The sequence below is a fragment of the Armigeres subalbatus genome, chromosome 3 (assembly GCF_024139115.2).
Source record: "Armigeres subalbatus isolate Guangzhou_Male chromosome 3, GZ_Asu_2, whole genome shotgun sequence".
Classification (NCBI taxonomy): domain Eukaryota; kingdom Metazoa; phylum Arthropoda; class Insecta; order Diptera; family Culicidae; genus Armigeres; species Armigeres subalbatus.
In genome coordinates this window covers 331,855,875-331,863,637 of record NC_085141.1, presented here as the reverse complement: position 1 = coordinate 331,863,637, position 7,763 = coordinate 331,855,875, and positions in this window count along the sequence as shown.

Genomic DNA, 7,763 nt, shown 5'->3' with positions numbered 1-7,763 from the left:
GGTGATATTTTGTTGCCAGAAACCACATGAGGCAGATCGCCTTTTAGCTAGTAGCTCTTACAGTGCGTGGAGGCGCGTAGTACATTGTACGTTAGTTTTGCTGGTCCGAAATGCTAGATGTTTCATCAAAATGTTTTCGCCTAACCTACATAATTTTAGGTCAAGTTTTGTTACGGCCATCTCAAACACGGTAAATATGAGAGAATACCCAAAAGTCGTTTTGCCTTGGGTGAGGGGAGGCGGTGGCGTTTAGGGTCTCTTCCCCCATCTGAGACGATTTCCTTTTTATCAATCTTTATTTCAGAATGTCATTGTCTTCGTCAATGTCTTAGTCATACCCAAAACACATTGAAAGCAGATGAAGGGCTTAGTAGCTTATTCAGTTTGAATTGTTTGCTGGGTAGCCTCCTTAATTCTAGAATTATTCACCGTAGCCTACTACAATCCTCGACCAAACAAATGTTGATGTTTGTATAAACTGTTTTGATTGTTGCTTTCGACTGTTATTGATTATTCTAGACCAACATTTGAAAAGGGCGTAACAGCCAAAATTCATTCCTTCTGATTCTTTGTCCACATACATATATAGCTTTATATGTCGAGGAGGAATCAGAAAGAATAAATTTTGGCAATAACGCCTTTTTCAAATGTTGGTCTATTATTAACGACGGTATTTTTTGGCTCTTGCAGTCTTTATGATAAGCTCATTATTTTTTTTATAGTTGAATGCTCAGAAGATATGGGTGCCTCGGGAAAGCTGACCTTAAATAAGCCAAATAATCGACTGAGACTTATTAAGCTCATTTAGTGAAATGTATTCAACCGTCTAAGACGAGTTTAGTACTTTCCATTTAATTTCACTACGTTTTGTTATCTTTGCAGATACATATTTCGACCTCAACCGTGAGGCCGTCTTCAGTGTCTCGTGCTTGACTCGAGTGCGGTTTTTCGATGTACGGTATTTCATAAGATCATGTTTCAGGGAAATAGGAACGAAATTTTGTGAAATTCCGTAGAAGGTGATTATTGCGAAATCCGACTTTTGAATTTCGAATCGTTTAGTAAAATTCCGAAAATTGCGCAAGCAAAAACTAAGATTTAATGGAATGAAACTGAATGCCCGAGCAAGTTCTACCCAATATCAAAATTCATAAATGGATCAATCTTAACCATGTAAATATTTAACCTTTCCGTCCCTGACGTCTATTTTTAACCTTCCGGGACTCGCACTGTTGTAAAAAGTACAACACATTGAGTAAAAGTGAGATATCTTTTCAGGCAGATGACCAATTTGCCCGAAACCACCATGTATTCCTCACAAAATTTGTCCTTTATCGATTGAGAAAATATCCGAAGTAATTTGATATAAGGCTCTGGTAAATATGACTGAATTAAAGGCTCAGGGTGCTCTGAAAAAGTGACCAATAACGAATTATTCATTGATTTATTTGATAGATCATCTCAGAGTAGCGCGATTTTTTTGTTAATCATCTCTGACAGTATCCTTAGAGTCATCTCACAGTTCCTATTCAACTATGACCGCAGTTGGCCAGCAAACGGCCATCCGGAAAATCCGGAACGACCGTAAAAATGGTCAATTTGTAACTTTCGTCTTAGAGCATCGCGATTTTTTCTAAATCATCTCTGACAGTATCCTGGGAGTCATCTCATAGCTCCTATTCAACTATGACCGCAGTTGGCCAGCAGACGGCCATCCGGAAAATCCGGAACGACCGTAAAAATGATCAATTTGTAACTTTCGTCTTAGAGCATCGCGATTTTTTCTAAATCATCTCTGACAGTATCCTGGGAGTCATCTCACAGATCCTATTCAACTATGACCGTAGTTGGCCAGCAGACGTCCATCCGGAAAATCCGGAACGACCGTAAAAATCGTGTTTTTTTTCTAAATTATTTCTGACAGTGTCCTTGGAGTCATCTCATAGTTATTATTCATCTATCCGGAAAATCCGGAAGGACCAATAAACTTCGTCCATTGTCAAAGTTAGGTCTTGATCAGATCGATTTGTTTCTAAATTATTATTGAAATGACTTGAGATGGAATTTATATCTGTTACCTATCTATGAGGCCAGATAACCATCCTAAACCACCCTAAAATCCAGAATATTCATAGAAATTACGCGTATGTAGATGCGTTAAATCCTATCTGAAAGTTAATTGAGAGCGAGTACACGTCGGTTACTCATTTATTGTTCATTTGTAAAATCCGAAATGTTCAGTGATAAACCATACATTTGTGTAGTGTTAATAATTCCTAATATTGATCTACGGTTGAATGCACAACTTTTATGCATGAGGTAACCATCTAGAAGCCTTCCAATAAATGGAAAAAAGTGGTTATTACTTATGCACTAGCGTCAAAAATGGGTCTAGGACTTATTTCTTTCCTTGCAATATATAAAGTGCCGCGCAGTTTTTTGTTTTTTTTTTTGTAACGAAATCTGAGTTCCATTTGATTTGGATTTTCGGATGAGCAGTTTATAATTAATCGTTACTAAATAATCTCCCGCATGTTAGAATCTATCTTCTTTATAATTTTTCATATCACGTTGAACTCTATCATACTTTTTATAATATACGAGATGGCGAAATATCAAAATTTATGCGAGTCCCACTTGATTTAGAGATTCGTGAAAAAAATTTCAAGGGGGTCCACAATATATAAGGATAAAAATTGAGTTGGTAACCTACCAACACAAACCATCAACAAACTTCACCGGACATATGAACAATAAAAAACAACGTAGGAAGAATATCGTCTTGAAAACGTTAGATTCTTTAGTTCCACTAATACTATGACAGATTAGTCTAATGATAAATAATCGCAGCTACGTATAAGTGAATGATTTTGAAAGTGTTTCATTCATCACATTGTATATCCGGTGGCATCAAACGCAACATTGATTCAAACTGCAGGAGAAACTTCCGCTAGCCAAATAAATCAATTTTATTTTCGAAACCAATTTAGCTTCGGTTATTTGTCACAATGTAAGTACAGAAACAATAACGTATAACAGAAATAAAATATTTCCTTCAAAAGGTCGTACTCAACATCGGCGGCAATTGGCAGGTCGCTTCTGGAACTAGACGAGTTTGAGAAAGATCCGTGTGAGGAAAGTGATGGCGACTTGAGTGACGAGGATGTCAATGCTAGTGCGCATGATACTGATTCTGAACAAAGTGCTTCAGAAGACGATGAAAAAGCCATGTAAGTACAGAGTTGCTGCTCGGCAAAGATGGGATTACGAAATGGGTGAAGAATCCACTTGCCAAATCATCAAAACAAAAGCGAAAAATATCACTCGTATCCAACCTGGACCCAAGAACAATTTAACCAGCGAATCAGAGTTAGATTCGTTTTTGACGCAGTTCTCAATTTCGATGATTGACGAAATTGTTTACTACACAAATATTTCAATAAATCGTAAGCAAGCAAATTTTACTAGACGTCGAGATTGTCATGAAACATCTCGTGAAGAATTGATGGCAGTGTTGGGTGTCCTATTTCTTATTGGAACCAAAAAAGGACACCATGTAAACGGGAGAGAACTCTGGGCTTCGGATGGATCGGGAATGGCGATTCTTCGTGCAGTAATGAGCTACAGAAAATTTCTTTTCATTTTATCGACCATGACGTTCGATGATAAAGACACTCGCGTAGAACGTAGGAAGCAGGATAAGTTGGCAGCAATCAGATCTATTTTTGATAAATTTGTCCATAACATCAAAAATACGTATTCCTGCTCGGAGGATGTAACAATTGATGAGATGCTACTTTCTTTCCGCGGACGTTGCTCTTGGATTCAATACATACCTAGCAAACCGGCTAAATACGGACTCAAGTTCTTCGCCATGGTTGATGCTAACACATTTTTCACAAATAACCTTGAAATTTATGTTGGCAAACAACCAGATGGGCCGTTCGCAAAATCCAATACCCCTCGAGATATTTTCGATAGACTTACTGTCCCTATTGAAGGATCATGGCGCACTCTTACAACAGATAACTGGTATAACAGCATTCCTTTGGCTGAGACGCTGTTTCAAAAAAAAAAAATTACACTAATAGGAACTTTGAGGAAAAACAAAAGGGAAATACCACCAAGCTTCCAACCAAACAAAAATACCATAGTTGGCACTGCTCAGTTCGCATATCGCAAAGACATTACACTAGTATCGTATTCAACAAAGAAAAACAAAAATGTTATCTTGCTATCAACCACCCACGATGATGGAATCATAGATGTTGAAACCAGAAAACCGGAGATAATTATGGACTACAATCGTACCAAGGGAGGTGTGGACACTGTCGATAAACTTAGCGCCACGTTTTCAGTGTCACGAATTACACGTAGATGGTCATTGGCGGCTATCTATGGAGTTTTGAATCTATCTGGTAATATACTTATTTTATAACCATTTCCATTTTAGTTAACTTACGACATTCTATTTTATTATCTCGAGATTAGGCATCAATGCACAAATCATTGATAAATCGCTGAGAGGAGACAACTCACCGAAATACAGAAGAGTGTTCCATCACAATCTTGCATTAGCTCTTACGGATGCCCATCTGGCAACCAGATCGTCGATACGTTCTCTGCCAATTGATGTAAAGGCTTTCTTGACGAAAATTCGTAAAACGCAACACCCTGAAAGTTCCTGTGAAAGAGTCGTCACTAAGAAACAACGCGGAACATGTGCACACTGTGGACGTGGGAGAAATACGTCTGCATCGGCTACATGTGATCGATGTGGAGAGTTTACATGCAAACAACACGCTGTAGTAACAACACTGTGCAACACGTGTACAGTTTCTGACGATGATACCGAAAGCGACTAAAACCTTAAATTGATATGAAGTCATGGAGGATTTTCAATTATGTGAATTCTAGATACATTAATTATGGTTGAGTTGAGAGAAAATGGATCAAGCATTTCAAATGTAATTCATATTTCCTAAGATTAGTGAAGATTGAGAAACGAGACGAAGGTGAAACAGGCGCTTAGCCAATTGAATTCGAGGTAAATTTCTGTGTGAATAAAGAAATGACATTATTGTTTTTATTTTCCGAGCTATCTAAAAGGCAGTAAATTAAAATAAAGATTCCGAAATAACTTTCAAAACTTGAAATCTCATGAACACGGCACAGACAAAAGGCATAACTCTTTCAACACGTCACTCAAAAACCTTGTCTAATAATTCATAATGTGTCGTCCAGACTAAAAGCTTTATCACTTGTTATAGAGTAACTTGATATAAATGTTCGTACATCTAGTTTTCAGTATACATAATGCATATGAGGTCTTATGTCTAAATTCGCTATATCAAGTGATTTAGCTCGTTGTTTGGACGGCACTTAATGCAACTTTTGTACGCATGTACACTAGCGCTGCCAGACGGTAGTGGTTCTGTATTTCCGACCATCTCCCTAAATCCTACAAATCCTGAGATGTTCAAGACAACACTCGGATGAATTCCAAACTTAAGAGTTTTACGACAAATTGACTTTCAATTCCTAATGAACTTCATAGAAGACATCAGCTTTCTAAACCCTACAGATCCCGAGATATTTGACAAAAAAGATAGTCTCATATACACTAGCGCCACAGACAAACAATTGAGCAAATTTCATCGTACACTGATTTACCGGTCAATTTGAATAAAATTTAGTTGGCCAAGCAATTACTCGTGGCGCGCGAATCGGTTTCGCTTGAGTTTGACGTTTGCTTATAACCTCCATTTGATTCGTGATTTGCCTAAGTTGGTGCAAACAACAGATGACGTTAGTGATTGTGTAACTATGATTTGAGTAAATGTTTCATGTGTTATGTCTGTTTGTCTGTGCTAGCACCGCCCAGTGGAATTCCAGACTAAACCGGTTTGCAACAAATTGGCTTCCAATCCCCAAACAACTTTGTAGAAGACAGCAGATTTCCAAATCCCACAGATCTCGAGGTATCTAACCAAACGGATATTCTCATACGCACTAGCGCTGCTCAGCGGACGAATACAGATGTAAACAGTTTTACAACATATTCGTTACCAATCCCCGAACAACTTTGTGGAAGACAGCAATTTTCTAAATCCCACAGATCTCGAGATATCTAACCAAACTGGTAGTCTAATATACACTAGCGCCGCCAGGTGGACAAATTCCAAACTAAACAGTATCACAACATACTGGTTTTCAATTCCCAAACAACTACGTAGAATACTGCAGCTTTCTAATTCCCACAGATCCCGAGATATTTGACCAAACAGGTAGTCTCTTATACACTAGCGCCGCCTTGCGGATGATTTCTAAACTAAACAGTTTTTCATCATATTGGTTTCCAATCCCAGAACAACTTTGTCAAAGACGGTAACTTCCTAAATCCCATTGATCCCGAGATATCGAGCCAAACTAGTCGTTTCATATACACTAGCGCTGCCAAGTGGAAGAATTCCAAATCAATTATTTTCTTGGCTCATAGGACCACATGAGATCATACATAGATTAAGCAATTGTTTTACTTCGCCAAGATTCTTAGAAATGTTATAGCAAACGTCACCACGCCGTTTATTGAGAAAATTCATTATTATGCATCTCGAGATAAAATAGAATACTGCGGCTTCCTGCTGGTTACTGTGGGATATATGACCTATTATTAATGTGTGAATTAGTACATAACATTTATTATTGTGGCTTACACCGTTATGGGATATATGAAGGATTCGTATATGATCACGTACAATAAAGAAAAAATAATGGAAGATTTAAATAAATGAAATTGAAATTTTAGGAATATAAACTCATTCTGCATGTAATTATTAATAGTGTAAGAGAAACAGCGATGTTATTTATCTATCCAAGTTTCTATAAGCTTATCTAGTGCAATTGAAGAGGTGATAGCATTCAATAATATTGACCCATGGCACAAACCTGCCCACCAAATTATAGCAAAGGTGAATTTAAGTTTATAGCTAATTTAGCAAATATAGCAAATTTGAATTTAATTTTAAATTCCTATCGTAGTAGGCAGGAAAATAGTATAAAATGCCACGTGAGAAAAACCGAGTCATTCAGTGTTCTATGTTCAAACCGAACAGTTCAGTTTACACTTTTGCTATCTAAATTTGAAAGAACAGCTCAAATTGTAATTCAAATTCATTAATTGCAAAGTAATGGCATCAAAGCGATACGACAATGGCGTGGCTATCGCTCCCAACAAGTAAGTATGGCAAAAAAAAGAAAGTAGAGGCAAATATTAGAAGTCAATGATTACGGAAATAGTGAGCCCAGAAAAAAATGGCAAAAAAAATTTAAGGTAAGCCATTTTCAGAAGCGACACCTAGCAAAAAAAAACAAGCAAGGCATGAATATAACTGGGAAATAAGGCAAAAAATATGAAGATAAGCCGCGATCAAAGTATGAGATCAGGCAAAAATGTAGTAAAGCCTTTGAATAAACGGCAAAAGAAAAGATGAGCCAAAGAAAAAAAAGACAAGAGAAAATGGCAAAAAAAAAAAAAAGGTAAGCCGATATGTAAAAACCAATATAATCTGGCTCACTATCGTCGTCATCAGTTTCACAAGCACGTGCAACCAGACCAACCAAAACTAGAAGCACGAACATTTATAAACTAACACTAAATTTACAGAAAAAAAAAAGATTTCCAAGTTGGATGCTGCTATGAGAGATCTGTCGGAAGCAAACTCCAGCAATGTTCTTCTAACGGAAGAACTGGAGAAAGCCCA